We start from the raw sequence: 18882 nt of genomic DNA, 5'->3' as shown, positions 1-18882 counted from the left end.
CCACAAACTTTTTACTAGTGAACATGCAGTCACTAAGCGACACACCAGAGAAGCCTTCCCTGCTTGCCAAACGAAGCAGAAACCTAACTCTTCCCTCAGTACTTTTATGAATCACTCCGGTTTATTCAGTCACTCTCCGAGTGAGTCCAAGATATACAATAGTTATCTTTTATAATGGCTACTGGATTTATTGCTCATTTGTTTTGTCACTGCCATTTTATATGTGTCTTTAAATATCACATATCTGTTAACTCTTACTTATTGAAAAATAACTAATATTGTTGTTGGAGAAAAGTGCTGAGTGCCACAAAAGCTGCTGCAGAGTCCTGGCAATCTGATTCCTAGGAGAGAAGAATCTTCCTATGACCCTATGGAGACAACTGTATAAGAAAGTAAGGGGACATTTTACCTCTGGAATGGCAATGTGAAAGGCTCAATGGAAACATTCCCCAGCAGAATAAGCATAACTGGTGGAAAATATTTTTTTAAGATGAAGTTTCTGGAAATTATCCCAGGGGCATACAGCAAATAACAAACATTTATTTACGAAAATTTATTAGACTTTAGGGGCACTTGGGTGGCTCAGTCGGTTAAGCAACTGATCAACTCCTGATTTAATCTCAGGTCATTACATCACAGCTCAAGAGTTTGAGCCCCACATCCAGCTCCATGCTAACAGTGCAGAGCCTGCTCGGGATTCTCTCTCTCTCCCTCTCTCTCTCTGCCTCTCTCATTCTCTTTCTCTATCTCAGAAATAAATAAAACTTTTTTAAAAAAGAAGAAAAAGAAATTACTTTAGAATTCAGGAAGAATGATAAAATCTATGCTATCTGAACCATGACCCACTTCCTCCATCCCCTCCCAGTTTGGCATGATGGAAGTTCTACGGAAGATGGCCACAGGCAAGAATACAGGATACTTATTTCTCCAGTTCCCAGTTATGGACTACAGTATCTTCAGGAGAGGATCAAGCTGCCAGGATGTCTCCACTCTGACACCTATTAGTTGCAGAAACGAAATCCCAGGTGAGTGTGGCCAAGATGTCACAGGCTCTCTTCTTCCACCCAGTGCCCACTCCTAGGGTGGAGGATCAACCTCAGGTGTGATGTGCTGGAAAAACCAGAACCTCATCTACCCTCACCCTCCTCATTCATAAGGTGGAGTTTCCATGCCAGGAGACACAAGCTGAGAGGAACTGAGGCTACCACCTTTGCCCAGCATTCTCCTCTAAAAACAGGGGCATTACTCAGGGGAAAGTAGGCCACTGTCCCACCCCCGCACCCTGAGTCGTGGCTCAGAGATCTGGCCACAGGACAGGCAGACCTTAAGAACAGGATGCCGTGAAGTTCTCCCCAAAGGGACTGACTTCCTCTGAAACTGTGATGAACTTCAAAGATAATGGTGCTGTTTAAAAAATTAAAGTTTTGGTGGCAAATTAGTAAGAGGAGGCTGGTGGCTTCACAAGAGTAAAGAGTTAAACCCTAGTTTATCAGAGAAAATCAGGTACAGAGACAACTAAGAAGAGCTTTCCTGGGATCACAGCAAACCCCAAATACTGGCCTCCAAAACAACCCCTTGTAGAGTGGACTGCATTTAGTAAGATCCGATTATAGAACAATTTACACTCACGGGCATTATCAAAAACAATACAGTGATTGGTGGATCCAACAGCTTGAGAGAAGAGAGTCAAAGAAAGCCCTACCAAAAATAACCATCTCAGAATAAATGTATGTATGCCCACAACTGCACCTCTGAGGAATAATGGGCTTCACAATGCAACAGAAATAAATGTCACTAAAATAGCCCAGCCAGGGGTGCCTGGATGGCTCAGTCATTAAGCATCCGACTTCAGCTCAGATCATGATCTCACGGATCGTGAGTTGGAGCCCTGCATCGGGTTCTGTGCTAACAGCTGGAGAACCTGGAGTCTGTTTCAGATTCTGTGTCTCCCTCTCTCTCTTGCCCCTCCCTCGTTCACAGTCTGTCTCTCTCCTCCTCAAAAATAAATAAACATTAAAAAATAAATAAAAAAATTTTTAAAATAATAAAATAGTCCATCCAATCACTAAAGAAATAAACAAGCAAACAACAACAATCCAGGAAGAGAGGGGAAGGGAATTGATATCCAGAGCTGCTCGAATATGTTATCTATGATGTCCAGTTTTCAACAAAATAAATTACAACACATGAAAATAAATTGTAATGTGTGACTCATAAAAGCACCAAAACAATCTTGAAAATCCAAGAATAAAATTGACAACTCATACTTCCTATTTTCAAAATTTACTACAAAGTTACAGTAAGCAATTCCATGTGTTACTGCATTAGAACAGACATACAGGTTGATAGAACAGAATTGAGAGACTAGATATAAAAACTCTCAGATTTATAGCCAGCTGATTTCAAGAAGGATGCCAAGTCCATTCAGTGGGTAAAGAACACACTTTTCAACAAATGGATCCATGACAACTGGCCATACACATGCAAAAGAATGAAGATGTTCCTCTAGCTCACTTCATATACAAAAGTTAAAAAGGATCAGAGACCTACAAGTAAGTGCTAAAAACATAAAACTCATAGAAGAAGACACAACAGTAAATTTCATGACTTTGAATCCAGAATTATATGACAATCTTAGATATGACCCAAAATGAAAAGTTACCAAAAGTATAGGCAAATAAACTTTATCAAAATTTTAAAGTTTTGCACTTTAAATAAAGCATACTGTCAAGAAAGTATGTAGACAGCCCGCTGGATGGGAGAAAACATTTGCTTTACTGAAACTAAAAAAATAAAATAAAATAAAAAGGCACTTTATAAAATGAAAATTAAGAAAGTGAAAAGTATAAAAAACCTCTGAAAGGCAACAATTTTTTTTTCACAGAAGTACAACATAGGTTAATTTGAAATCCATACATATAAATGACAAGGTTTCTATTATGCTTCAGTAGAGAGAAATAGAAATTGTAAAAAAAAAAAAAAAAACTGCAGAAGGCTTTGATGAAAATGAGTTGCCTTAAAATAAAGCCTTGTAATTTTAACTAATCTTATTGTGACATTTTGATTTCATGGGAAATTTTTTTGAGCCACAGGAACCCAAGATACTTATCAAAGTGATAAAAAGCTTGGCTTTAGTGTTCCCAGCATGCCAAGAAAATTGGAAGCACGTCAAAGTTAAGGACGTTGGAAGATGTCCAATAAGGGAAACAAAGCAAAAATTTTTCCAATTGTTAAAAAAATAAAAGGGACATCATATCCTTGTAGTTAGAAATGCTTTGTTTTTTTAAAGCTGATATGAGTGCATAATATCATGAAGCAGTCAAAACTATAAATTATGTCCTGTGAAAATACTGTTTAAAATGGCAGTTTGGATATGTAATGGGATATTAATATGCACTGTGTAGGATAACTGCTAAACTTCAAATTTTATATTATATATAGACACCTTTATGACTCTTGTATCAAGGATAAAATTCTGAAAAATAGCATGTTTAAATTCCCTGCTTGTAATTCCACCATTGAAACCTAGGGTTGATTTGATAATAAATTATAAGTCCTTATAACTAACCTTTGTTTTATTAAATCTCACAGTTTATAGAAAGTAGCCACAGAATCAGTTCACTTTTCTACCTGCAGTGTATCTACTTTGTGGAATTTCCAGTAATCATTATCTTTTTATTCTAATCTCTTGATTATAAAGCCATTTAATAAAGTTATATCATTCCAAATCGAAATGATGGTAGGTTGAATATTGCAAAGGAAATTAAAGGGTAAGAAACTAAAATATTGTTTGAATACGAAAAAGTAAGATTTCACATCTACAAATGTAATTATACCACATTGTGACTCTATAATATATTCCAGAAATTACAGAGCTACTTGGAATATCATATGGCCCCCTATAAACTCTAGTTTCAGAAACTGGACCAAGGTGGCCAGCTCACACACAGTAGAATAGGCATAGGACTCACTTAGCCTCTTTTCATTATAGTTTCATGATACCAAAAATGACAATTGTATTTAGCAAAAAATATATGATCAGGACTTTTCCCTTACGAAAAAAAATCTGTGGTCCATTTCCAATGTCATCTCACCAGAGAAGTTATTCCATCATATACTTGGACAAATCATTTCATTTTATTCAGTGTTTTGGAATGGTATTTATTGACTCACCCTAACTACAATAATTCAAAATGTTTCTTGGATACAGAGAAGGAGAAAAATGTCTATACAAAAGAGAATTTTCTGTAGTTATATTCCCAATTTTTTTACCTTAAATCTCAAAGACACCTTATAGTCATAACGAATTATTTCAGTTTATGATAGTTTTTTTTTTAATAAAAACTAGAAGGGTGCCTGGGTGACTCAGTCAGTTAAGCTTCTGACTTGACTTGGGCTCATGTCATGATCTCAGGGTTCCTGTGTTAGAGCCCCAGATCAGGCTGTGCGCTAACAATACGGAGCCTGCTTGGAACTCTACCCCTCCCCCATTCACAACTTCTCTCTGTGTCTCTCTCTCAATAATAAATTAACATTTAAAAACATGAAATAAAGGGGCACCTGGGTGGCTCAGTCGGTTAAGCTGCCGACTTCAGCTCAGGTCATGACCTCATGGTTCATGGGTTCAAGCCCCGCATCAGGATCCATGCTGACAGATCAGAGCCTGAAGCCTGCATCTGATTCTATGTCTCCCTCTCTCTCTGGCCCTCCCCTCCTCACACTCTGTGTGTGTGTGTGTCTCTCTCTCTCAAAAATAAAGAAACATAAAAATTTTTAAAAAAAAGATAAAAACATAAAATAACAACAGAACATACATCATTAATTTTTACAATATTCATGAAAACTACCTTTTGATGTATTTTATTTCTGGTGTCTGTGGTCTTAGTTAGTTGATAATGTGTTTATGAATTCACTAAATATAATGAGCCTGTGTAAGTTCATATTCTGATGCTGCTATTGCTTTGAATATGAAAGGAGTAAGGTGAGTGAGTTGCTTGAACCATTTACTATGATAGAACTCTAGATAGTCTACCAAATAGTAGAAAATAAAATAAAATATAATCATAAGTCAAATCTATTTTTACAGGAATTGCCATATTGTACCATATTAAACTACATTAGTTGAATAGTCTGAATCACCCAACTACAGGGAAATGTGGTTATTGCCACATGTATTAGACAGAACCTTTCATAGACGTGTTAGAAACGCCCTTGAAAATCCTCACATCCGCCTGCAACACACAGCATAAGTAAGTAATGCCTGTCCATATACACACAGTATCAACAAAGGGATAGTTAAACGCCTTTGCAGGTATCTACCACCATCACCACACACACACACACACACACACACACACACACACACACACACTGCTGTCCCTATCTGCTCTGACAGTAAAAATAAAACAGTGTAAGATTACCGTATTCCTACAAAGAGAAACTAGCCCTTCAAAGACCCAAATCGTCCCTTCTCAACATCTGGTTTCACTACTTCTCCACTCAATCTATAATTGAACATGATTTTCTGAACATTCAAGAATTAAATAGAATATTTTCATCATCTTGTAAAACAGGAACCATAGCCATCCTGTTTAATTGTGTATTCCCAGCCCAGTGGGACACCTGTTGTGAGCTTTTAAATGTTTGTTGTTTAAACAATTATCCAGTGATCCTGAACTGTAGCCACACCTCTACAGTGGACCTTGTAGATTTGTTTGCCCAGCTCCTTCACATCATCTTGATGAGAGCAGTAACAACGGTACAGTCTGGCCCCAGGTTAAGATTGGGAACCTGACTCAAACTCACAAAACAGACTCTTCCTCTGAGTAACTTATTTTCAGAACTAAGAGATTCAAGAATCAATCTACATTCTTGAAAGGAGAAAAAGTAAACTGAGAAACTACAAAAGAGCGGACGCTTGCCTGTGAGGATTGAAGTGAATGAAGCTTACGTGCAAAGACCAAAAGGTACCAGAAAGCAGATTGCAAAAGAAGCCCCCTGAAGGGCACCATTTCATGCTCCCAGGCCCTGGCTCCGGCCCATTCCCTGGGTCCTAGCCAAATCCTTGCTTGGTTCTGTAAGAGATGGCTGTATCCCTAAAATAAGTTCTCCTTTTACAAGACAACTCAAAAGGAGTTTTGTTTGTTTGTTTGTTTGTTTATAACCTAGAGAATCTTAATTCATTCACTCCACTATCATCTGTGAAGACTTTTCAGGATAAAAATGACAGGACCCTCCCCAGGAGACTCAGACTCAGCTGGAGACTCCGCAGAAATGGGCAGGGAAGCTGGCCTCAGTCACTTTATTTTTAAAAGCTTCATGGATCATTGTGATGCTCAGCCAGGATTGAAAACAACTAAACTATGCTATGTACAGTAGGAAAATATAAAGGAAAAAGAGGACAATAACCCAGTACTGTTGGGGTTTTGGATTTCACTAATTATATTGGACATGTGTAGGTAAATAATACTTAAGCATGCTTTCAAAGAAATGTATCAAATGTCTGAAGTGTGTTTAAAAGTAGTGAATGAAATAGGACACTGGAATTACAGCCAACTGTTTCTTTTGTGCATTTATCTCAATGTCAAAGGCACCTTTCAGCAGTATACGTTAGAAAACCTTAACCCCTTAATAATACAAAAGTGATGGTCATTTATGTTAAAATGACATAATTTGGTTTTAAATGAAAAGTTCAAAATGTTCAAATCATGCAAATAAATTGTAAATTAGGGCTAGCTTCTTGAAACATTAAGACCATAAAACTGAAGTTTTTATTTGATTTATTGCCAGAGGAACCCATCCTGTGTAAATTCCGTATATCTGCTCCAAGCCATCTTCTCTGAATTACATGCTATTCATCATCCTGACATTACTAAAATAGCATAAACTTCTACTAATAAAGATAACACATTTTAAATGTCATTGCTGATATTCCTTTTCTATTTCCATGTACATTGGAAGATGGTCTGAAAAATTAGTAAAGTAAATAACATATTGACCAACAGAAAATTTCATTCCAGAGAAAAAATATAAATGTACAAAAATTTTTGCCATTAAAATGACTTACTTATTTTTAATAACAACTCTCATTATGAAGGAATATACTCAGAGATGTTATTTACAAGCCGAAAACCACAGAGTGCTCTTAACTCCTAGTGCTTTTTTAAATTTTTTAACATTTATTTATTTTTGAGAGACAGAGAGAGAGCACAGCGAAGGATGGACAGAGAGAGGAGACATGGAATCTGAAACAGGCTCCAGGCTCAGGGCTGTCAACACAGAGCCTGAGGCGGGGCCTGAACCCACAAAGTGTGAGATCATGACCAGGGCCGAAGTCAGATGCTTAACCAACTGAGCCACCCCAGTGCCCCTCCTAGTACTTTTAACTTTCCACTTTATGCCTCTACTTAAGCATTAATTTCTGTTTTGTAGAGTAAAAACCTGCACATTTATTCTGGTTGGTTAGAAAAAGAAACATTCTTACTTTCCCTTAATTCCACCTGTTAACACAGAATATCAATAACATCTGTCGAGTCAAAGATTTTTCAAAATGTTATCACTGTTTGTAAATTTCAATCAATCTATAAAACCCAAAGGTACAATTAATTAACTAGTATTAGTTTTGGTGCCAGATGTTACCTTTTCTAGACCTTCCAGGGTCTATTTCTCAATCTTACAGGTAGAGAAATGTGATGTTCATTTGCTGAATAGTTTTTTTAAGTTTATCAATCACACGCATCACAATTTTTCTGAAATATTTATTCAATTTTGCCCCATTTTTGTTGCAGTAGTCAGCATTTTGTTATTGATTTATAATAATTTTGTATTATAAATATTTATCATATGCATTGCCAATATTTTCCCCATTTTTTCATTTTCCTTGATTTGGTATTTGCAGTTGGTTGTTGGATCTTTGTGATCCAAACTATTGGGTTTTTTTGTTATTGATTTATGTAGCCTGATAACTAATCAGAATATCTATCATAGTTAACAAAGAAATGAGTATCCCAAAAATAAAAAGCAAGACTAAAATTGGCTATATTGGTCGTCTTTCTTGCTTCTTGGCAGCACATACATGAATGAGCATTCCTTTCTTGAAAATTTTTACTTTGTTTTCCAAGATAATGTAGTCTACTGGTTTTCCTCTTTCCCCTCTTGCCCCTACTTTTCTATCTTCTTTACAAGGCCATCCTACTTTGGCTGAATAGCAAATAGTGTTATTCCTTAACATTTGGTATAGGATGCCTTCTGACATCATTCTATACCCTCACCTTTGAATGCCTCAGCCATATTAATGAATTTAACTGGTATCTATGGCCTATTGATTTACTCACATCTCTGTATCTCCAACCTGAATCATTCATCTGAGCCTCCTATCTATTCAACTGTCTATTTGACACATCTACTTATAACCTCAAAGGTGCCTGAAACTCAGCATGTACAAAACCGAGTTCCTTCTTCCCTTCCTTCTCTCCAACACTGATCCTCTCAATATTAACTAACTCAGTGAATGCTGTCAAAATATACCTTAAATTAAGAACATTAGGTGCCATCTTTGACATCACATTGCATCGTGCACCCCAATGCATTATGAAATGGAGGCGTAGTTATATCTACTGTATTCACCAATTTCTCTTTGTTTTGTAACATATCATCAGCAATTACCTGGATCACACCAATAGCTGAAATCAGGAGCCAGTAAAGTTTTTCTGTAAAAGGCCATATTATAAATATTTTAGGCTTTTTGAGCTTTGTGTCTGCTGTTGCAACTACTAACCTTGAGATTGTAGAGATAGTAGCAGCCATAGACAGTACAATAGTACACAAATGAATGAGCACAGATATGTTCCAATAAACTTTATTTATGGACACTAGAATTTAATCTTCTTATAATTTTCATCTGACATAAAATTTTATTCTTCTTTTGATTTTCTTTCAAATATGCAAAAAGGCTAAAACAATTTTTAACTCATAGGCTACAAATATATATATATATATATATATACATATATATATATATATATATATATATATAGCAAGTTGGATTTGATCCACAGATCCCTCATTTGCTAATTCCTTTCTAAGTGGTCCTCTCCTACTTGCGTGTCTTTTAAATTTATTTGTAACACTGCAGACAGAAGAGTCTTGTCTGAATAAAATCTGATATGTCAAACTCCTGCTCAGTGACTTTTCTCTGCTCTTAAGGAAAATATGAAACTTTCTGACATTGTTTCAAGGCTCTGTAGGGTAAGATGCCCACCTTTCTCTGTTTTCGTCTTACACAATCTTGATGAACACTTCATTTCATACTCAATGCATTTCTGTCACTAATAATTCTTGACCAGCACTTTTTATAAATATAGGATAAAGATTCTGATTCTTAACTTTTCTATCTTGCATCACATACAAGACATGATTACCAAGTATATGTTAGAAAAATCTCTTACAAATTGTTTATGGAAAATAAATTTCACATCTTTGCTCTCTTAAGATACAGTTTACAAACAAAACATATTTTCTAGTTGTCAGATACTATGTGATAATTGTGTGGTGTCAAATAATTATAATCTTTAAGACAGCTACTGACTCTATTTCATGTATTTCAGAAAATCATGCTAAATACCTAATATTCATAATAATACTTTTTTGAGAGAGACAGAGAGAGAAAGAGCACCCATATGCATGCACACGTGAGCACACATGAGCAGAGGAGGGGCAGGTGGGGAGAGAGATAGAATCCTAAACAGGCTCCACACCCAGTGCAGAGTTCAGTGCAGGACTCAGTCCCACAGCCCTGGGATCATGACCTGAGCCGAACTCGAGTTGGCCGCTCAACCGACTAAGCCACCCAATCACCCCATAACTGAGTACTTTTAATGAGACTTGTAGTGGAATTTACACAGATGTACTCAGGATGTGCAAAAAACCAAAAAAGCTTATTACTCCAATTAAATGCTGCTTTCTACATGAATAATCTTTACTGAATGCGATTTTTCAAATCAGTTTATTTAAATGAGTTTTGACAAGCTATTAAATAATATCCATAAGCCAGTAAGTCAGAAATATGAGACTTATTACATCTGACACTTGACTCTGTTTGGTGGACCCTGTACAATTTAATCAAAAGAAACTCACCTTGCTTCTTTACCTATGCTGACATCCAACAGTGCCAATTAAATGGTTTATCTATGCTAAAACTTATTAATATAATCAGCACATTCAATGGTAAAGATATCAGTGGTTTTATAAAACTGAATCTCTACAGTCAGAGTAATAGTAATAATGACATCTTGACTTCTCATATTGAGTCACAATTCATTGTTCAAATTACAAAAAAATTGAACCAATTGTGAAAGTTATAAATTGTTGTTTGTCACAATGGCCATCAATGGCTAAAAATTATATTCTGAGATCTGGACAACTTATGAGTGATTTACCACTACCTACCATGATTTAAAGAAGTATTTTAGAGCTAAAGGAACTTGTTTTTTGACTTTAGGCAAGTCACTTAACCTCTTTAGTCTAAGATATGTCACCTGTAATGGGCTAATAGTAACACCCTCTTCATATGTACTAAATAATAGTGTGTGTAAACATTATCATATACATATAAGGTATTACAAAGTTCACGTTCCCATGGTGCATTTGCCTGGAAGATCAGTAAACCATTTATTGTTGAATTGTTCTAAAACATAATGAAGTATCTGATACAATCTGAACAATAAATACCACTTTCAGAGTAGGTTTGTTCAGACTATCCTATTTTAAACTTCCAAAGAATATACCTAGTACCCCACACTCACAATCTACTCTGCTCTTGTTATTTCATTCATCACAATCTAACATACAACAGTTTTCTATATATATTTCCTTTCCTTTTTCCTTAACTATACTCTAAGCATTGTGAGTGATGAATGCCAAAACATTTTCCTATACTGTTCACAGTAAAGAACAATGTTTGCCATAAAGTATGCATTTTGAAACTATTTGTTTACTAAATAAATTAGTGAATTCTATACACTTTGATTCTCTGATGCCTTCATTATGCTACATAGCTCTAAAGACTTACTGTAAAGCCTCCAAAACTAACCTCTCAAGTTGCATATGGTCCCACTCTCCCAAAAGACATTCCTATAAGGCCAATTTATTTTTCTATATTTGCCCATCTATTCTATATTTAATTTTAGCAATATTAGTGATTCAGTCATTATAAGTCATTTCAAATGACTTTCCAAGAAAGCAAATAGGTGTTTCATCTAATCGTCTGGGAGCAATTTTGTGAATCAATGATTAATTCTTTTTCTTAGTACTCTGCTCTATCAGGGAAACAGGGTGTCATAGTGTCTCCTGAATTTAACAAGCATATATCATCTAATAAAAATCATTAACCCTAAATTATAGGATAAAAGACATGCTACATTAATTATGAGCACTCTTACTCTAAAGCATATAATGACTTTACCATTTATTTTTCTCCTTCATTCTTGGAAACATATGTATTTTGATTACTTTGAAATAACTATTTAAGAGATGGCTATTTTAGAAGATTTAAGAATACAAATTGGCATAGAAGAGTCCCTAGAACAAAAATTTCAGGCTATAATTCACCTTTGGAGGTACTCAGCACTAATTACAACACTAAAGAAAAACTCACTCAGGGAATATCTAAGTCTACAGATATATGACAGATTGACCATAGGATATGATAGCTTGGGACTATCAATAAATGCAAACAGTTCAATATGTTCAGAACATACACTAAACCTCATCAGTGTCAAGACTAAAAAAAAACTCAGAAAATAGCAAAATTCTCAAACTTGAAAAGGTCTTAATTATTCCTGAAAGTAAGCCCAAAGGTATTTTTAAAAAGACACATGAGGAGTGCCTGGGTGGCTCGGTGGGTTGGGCATCCAACTTTGGCTCAGGTCATGATCTCATAGCTCGTGGGTTCAAGCCCCACTCATGATCTGTCCCTGTCTCTCAAAAATAAATAAATATTAAAAATTGTTTTAATAAAAATAAAATGGACATATGTGCCCTCTGAATTTCTGTTCGGCTAGGGAAAAAGTAAAATGAAGAATACTTTTTTAACTTTAAAAGACAAGTAATAAGAAAAAGAACAATTTCAAAGAAAACCAATAATTGAGGCATTTAATCTATTATTGACATTCATTCAAGTTCTAAAATATGAAAACTTTAAATAAATACCTCAGATTTTGACCCAGTATTACTTATTTTTAAATTATTGGGTCAATAACTAGGCATGAATATTAATATAACAAAAATACAAAATAAGACTTTCTACTTTACCCCACCAGTTGTCTGTGCCTTGAGCACTCCCTATAATGCTAAAAACTAGATTCACACTATAGATATATAGGATTGCTCATACCTTGTATACATTTTTTAGTGTAAATGTATCTATTTTGATGGTTTGGACAGCAAGTAGACAGAATTCTAACTAGGTTGGCTAACAATGAGGAAGATATAATACCCTGCATAACAAAATATAACATTGCATAACAAAATATATGAACTCAGGTTTTGTAGTTTCAATATTTCAAGTGTCCGTGCTCTTTCTATGGTTTCCCTCAGCCATTCCCTCAGTGTTTTCTCCTGCTAGTTTTCCTCTTGGCCACAGAACAATTTCCATGAGCCCAAGTGTCCCATGCAAACAGGACAACATGTAGGGAATAAGACATATGCCTATTCTTATGTTTCTTACTAAGAGTAAGGAAATAAATCTTAGAAGCCAATCAGCACATATCACCTCACATCTTCCTGACCAGAAAAGTGTCATACGCCTGTTCAAAAGAGCATTATCACCAAAGGAAATGGGGGCAAGCTAATTGGATACATGAAGTACAGGGACTTCAAAAGGCATGGATTAGTTGAACAAAATGAGGGTTTGGATGAAAAGAAGAGAGGATGAGGAAAGTCCACCAAATATTATGTGAGCATTCAACAATTTCTAAAACATTGATCATATATTTTGATTTATAAGTAGATATTTACTGAAAGCCCCTTATGCTCCAGGCATTGTGTATTAGGCATCAGAAATAAAACCAAGAACAAGAAAAGTGAGATCTCCACCCTCATGGCATCTGTTTGTTAAGGAGAAAGAAAATGTCAGTATGACAACTAATAAAATTGAATGTAGTGAACATTATTAGATAAAAGCATGTGAATATAAGATATATTTTAAAGAGATGACTGTATTTGCTGATGAACATAATGTGAATGGTGAGAATAAGGTAAAAATCTCGGTGGATGATTGCATTTACTGAGACAGTGAAACATGTGAGGACCAGTTACATACTGGAAGCATGAGGGTTTCAAGAGTTTTGTTTTGGCCATGTTGTTCTAGGTAGACACGACACATCCAAGTGAAAATATGGGACAAATGAACCTGGTGCTCCAAGGAGAATCTTCATTAAAAGATCACATATCCCATAAAATTATCTCCTGGGTAGCTCAGTCAATTAAGCATCAGACTCCTGATTTTAGCTCAGGTCATGATCTTATGGTTTGTGAGATCCTGCCCTTTGTAGGGCTCTGTGGTGTCAGTGTTGAGCCCACCTGGGATCCTCTCTCTTTCTGTCTCTGCCCCTCCTCCACTCATGCATGCACACTCTCTTTCTCAAAATAAATAAATACACACTTAAAAAAATTATAACTCTTGTTCTCTGGATATTTCTTATTTTTACCTTTTTTAAAAAAATAGAGTTTGTAATGGGAATGAAAAATGACACAGCCACTTTGAAAGACATTATGGCAGCTTCTTACAAAGCTAAACATACTCTTAACCATACAATTCAGTGGTTGTGCTCTTTAGTATTTACTAAAAGGAGTTTAAAACGCATCCACACAAACACCTGCACGTGGACATTTACAGACGATTGATTTATAACTGCATAAGTCTGAAGCAACCAAGATGTCTGTCAGTAGGTAAACGGATAAATTGTGATGCATTCAGACAATGGAATACCATTTAACACTAAAAAGAAATGAGCTACTTAGCTGTGAAAAGTCATAGAGGAAATCTAAATACACATTATGCACAAGTAAAAGAAGCCAATATGAAAAGCCCACATACTTAATGATTCCAACTATATGTCATCCTGGAAAGGGCAAAACTATGGAGAAAGTAAAAAGATCACTGATTTCCATGACCACGAGAGCAGAGTGGGGAGAATGAATAGGAGCTACACAGAAGATTTGAGAGCAGTGACACTATTTCGTGTAATACAATTATAGTGGGTAAATAGTATCATACATTTGCCAAAACTCATAGAATATACAACAGCAAGAGTAAATCCTAAGTAAACTATGGACTATGAGTGATAATGAAGTGTCAATGTAGACTCATTAGTTGTAAAACATGAATATACCACTCGAGCATGTCATGTTGATAGTGGGGGAGGCTGTGCATGTATGGAACCAGGGGGTATATGAGAACTGAATAAATTCTGTTCAATATAGGAACCTAAAATTTTTCTAAAAGGAAAGTACACTTTAAAAAAAAAGCAAACTGCAGAAAAATATTTTTAAAAATAGACTTTACAGGCAGAGATGTAATAATTTGAAATTGTGAAAAGGAAATTCTATCACCTAATACATCATTGAAGTATGCCAAAACCATCACTTAAAATTGATTATAGGAAGTGAAAATATGAAATATTGGCTAAAATGTTATTTTCCAAATTGAGTTGTCAGTAGATATGTTCTCCTGTTTAAAAATTGCAGGCATCATAAGTTCATCAACCCTGCTTCCAGCAGATTTGCTCTTTTTTTCTGTTTCCTAAGAGCCTTGGGGTCTTTATATAAATTGCAAAATTTGCAAAGCTAGTTCCTTTTTCATTGATAGTTGACGAACCTGTTGTTGGAGCTACACAGTTTCTGAAGAGTGTGTGCTCTTTCCCTTACTTCCCTTGAACAAGCATAACACTTGTTAATTATTTTACCATATAAAATTTCTCTTACAGGGGGGCCTGGTGGCTCAGTCGGTTAAGCCTCCGGCTTCACCTCAGGTCAGATCTCACGTTTGTGGGTTTGAGCCCCGCGTCAGGCTCTGTGCTGACAGCTAGCTCAGAGTCTGGAGCCTGCTTCCGGTTCTGTGTCTCCTTCTCTCTCTGCCCCTCCCCCTCTCATGCTTTGTCTCTCTCTGTATCAAAAATAAATAAAACATTTAAAAAATTTTTTTTTAATTTCTCTTACAATTTCTTGAACAATGATATATAAATGTACCAAATAAATCAGGGTTTAAAAATTAAATATAAAAGTAACTAAGATCTTAATTCCAGGAAGTTGAATACAAGTGATATATTCAGTTAGTGTGGCATTTATCTGACACTTTGGTGGACAGGGCACTGTCCTACATGTCTTTTGACAATATACAATGATAAAAAGGCATAAGCAGTGTAAAGACCATATGTATAAAAAAACAAGCAATGTTTAGGAAATGTATACATAATACAATACTCTTACAATGCTCATAATATAATGTTCACCGGGATAATACAACACTTATATGGATTACTATTATATATCAAGCCAATTCTAATTCTTAATCAACTTAACCTTCGTGACAGTCACCAATGCCAATTATTTAGGCAACTAGCTCAAATGACTTTTTTTTTTTTTTTTGGAGAGAGAAAGAAAGAGAGGGTGCAAGTGAGTGAGGGGCAGTGAGAGAGAGAAGCAGGCCTCACACTCAAGTGGAGCTCATGGGTTTTTTCTACCTGAAGCAAGTCTTTGCTCACCGAAAGTGGGCACCCAACATGGGACTCAAACTCACAAACTGTGAGGTCATGACCTGAGCCCAAAACAGATATTTAATGACTGAGTCACCCAGGTGCCCCTAGGTCAAACACTTCTTAAAGTCTTTCTCCATCTATGGAATCTATTATTTAATATGTTATTTGGATTTACAATTATATCTTCTTCATTCCTATAACATTAAAATTAATATGTTTCACATGGATGTAAACATGGTCTCCTTGTTCAGTAATAAGACCTTAACTCAATAAATATTTCCTTAAAAAATATCTACTAACTACTGCTTCAAGCTAGAGAGGAGTAATAACCAAGACAAAACCTTCTCTGTAAAAAACTAGAAATTTAGAAAAATATTTAAAAACTCTTTTCAGAGACTATAAAAGAGGCAATTCAGAACTGTGATTTCTGGGGAGCACCTGAGTGGCTCAGTCAATTAGGCATCCATCTTTGGCTCTAGTCATGGTCTAGCAGCTCCTAAGGTCCAGCAATGCATCAGGCTCTGTGCTGACAGCTCAGAGTCTGGAGCCTAGTTCAGATTCTGAGTCTTTCTTGCTCTCTGTCCTTCCCCTGCTCATTTATTCATTTATTCATTTATTCTCTCTCTCAAAAATAAACATTAGAAATGTGATTTCTGAAACAAGGTAAGTAAATGAGATGAACCATAAAATAATCATGGCTTTCTACCCAGAGGCAATCTCCAAACCACAAAAACATGGAGGGAAACCCAAACAAAACCTGGTGGCCAGGTTGAGATAAGGAAATAGAGACTGCAATTTGACATACTTATGAAGGCCTAACAGGATCAAGGTTTCATAGTAAGTTTCAACTATCCTTAGAGTAAGCCTACTCTGTACCTACACTAGCTTATTTAAAGAAGTGACTTTGAAGAGATTAGAATAATCTACAATAACTTAAATGCCTGGCCAAGCAAATAAAAACACTTTTTAAAGGAAGACAACAAAATCCTTACACTGAATAAGGTAACTCACAAAGTCCAACACACAGTAAAAAATTACTCTGAATGTTCAAACGCAGAACAGTATAGCTTATTACCTGGAAAAAAAATCAGCCAATGGAAACAGACTGGGAATTACAGAGATGATTACCCTAGCAGACAAGGGCATTCCAAAAAGCTATTTTAAATACATTCCATTTGCTCAAGAAGTCAGAGAAATAGATAAATATGATAAGGAAAGAAACAGGAACAAACAAAAAAATGGAAATTCTAAAAATGAAAAATGTATTATCTGAAATGAAAGTGCCTCTGCATGAGATTAACAGCAGTTTAAACACTGAAAAGGAAAAGATCATTGACCTTGAGGACATAACAATGACAAATCGAGAGGGAAAAAAGCATCTGATGGTCTGATGCTTTTCATTTCTTGTATTTCTTGTGTAAAGGACATACTATACAGAGAAGAATAAAAGTAAGAATTAACACAGACTTCTAATTAAACTATGCAAGTTGAAAAATAATAAAATCACATCATCATATGGAAAAATTTTTTAAAAACTGTCAACATAGAATTTTACATCCAGGTAAAAAATTACCTTCAAAAAAATAAAGAGTAAAGTAAAACCTTTCAGAAAAACAAAAGCTGAGAAAATTCCTTGCCAGCAGAGTAACACCTCAAGAAATGTTAATAAAAATTCTTTGGGAGAATAAAAATGACTGCAGATAGAAACTAGGATTTTATGCAAAGAAATGAAAATCATAATACATGGTAAACATGTTGGTAAATACAAAAGACCAATTTTTCATTTTTAAGTTCCTCAAAGAAAAATTGTGTGTACATCATTATTTAAAATTTGTTGGAGTCTATAATATATGAGTAGAATATGTTGCAGAAAGAGCACCTATTACAATGAGGAGACATGGAGATATATGGTCTAAGGATCTTACATTCATAAAACAATAGAAGCTTTTTGAAGATGTGTCAGAGTTGTATATAATAAACCCTCCAGCAGCCACGAAGGAAATAAGACAAGGAGATACAGTCACAAAGCCAAAATTGGAGATGGTGTGGTAGGCACAAAATTGCTCCATTAATTCAAAAGAATGCAGAAAATAGAAATACAGAATAGACAGTACAAATAGAAAACAACATAACAGTAAACTTAAACATTTACTCAAAATATAGATAAATATTATGCGGAAATGCTCTAAATACTCAAGCAACATGAATTCTTTGGGTTGGTTTTAAAAAAGCAAGATCCATCCATATTTATGTCTATAACAAATTTACTCTAAATATTAAGACACAAATATATTAAAAGTATAAGGATGGCAAAAGATATATCATGCTAAAACTCATGCAAAAAAGCATGTATAGCAATACAAGACAAATTAGATTTTAGAACAGGGACTATTACCAGGGATAAATGTGGGCATTTCATAATGATGAAGGGGTCAGTTCAACAGGAAGACAAAGTAATTCTAGGTGTGCATGAATGCAATAAAAGAACTTCAAAATGCATAAAGCAAAAACCAAACAGAATTGAAAAGAGAAACAGCCAAATCTGCAATTGCTGTCATCTGAATGGGAAAGTAAAACCTAACCTTATGTGATGTTTTAATTTTTTATTAAAACAATTGACACAGGTACTACCAACAGGTTATCAATCATTCATTTACTCATAATACTACATGCCAGAGAATTTTATAGGTAATAGACATAGAAACAACTGAAATATAATTGTTTACAGGGAACTTACCACCTAATGAAGCAGCTTATAGCCTTGTGGTAGGAGTTACTACTCTGTAGATACAGTGAAACCTTGGACTGCAAGTAACTTGTTCTGTAAGTGTTCCACTAGATGAACAAACATTTCTAATAAATTTTAACTTGATAAATGAGTAATGTCTTCAATACAAGTAGTACAAGATGTCATGTGATCACAACTAGATTGTGGGTGATTGTCTCTCATGCTTGGATTTGGATGCTTGATCTCAGGTCATGGTGTTTGTCAGAAATCAACCATTTTTCAGAAGACTGGAAGGTGCTTGCGACTGACACTAGTGTATTTCTTGTTACTTCAAAGGATAGTCCTTTGCTTTTCCATGCAAGAGTAAGCTTAGGAACGTTTTGCTTCATTCTAGGTCAG

General features: G+C 35.2%; 1 long non-coding RNA gene across 3 annotated transcripts in view; it reads right to left on the bottom strand.

Moving 5' to 3' along the window:
- The window catches only part of LOC115287639, a 213806-nt gene that overhangs the window by 87025 nt on the left and 107899 nt on the right, over nt 1–18882 (bottom strand). The gene's annotated exons all lie outside the window — the stretch shown is intronic.

This window comes from Suricata suricatta, chromosome 3 (assembly GCF_006229205.1).
Source record: "Suricata suricatta isolate VVHF042 chromosome 3, meerkat_22Aug2017_6uvM2_HiC, whole genome shotgun sequence".
NCBI classification, from domain to species: Eukaryota; Metazoa; Chordata; class Mammalia; order Carnivora; family Herpestidae; genus Suricata; species Suricata suricatta.
The sequence above is the reverse complement of the archived record's forward strand: the minus strand, read 5'-3'. Positions and strand labels throughout refer to the sequence as shown.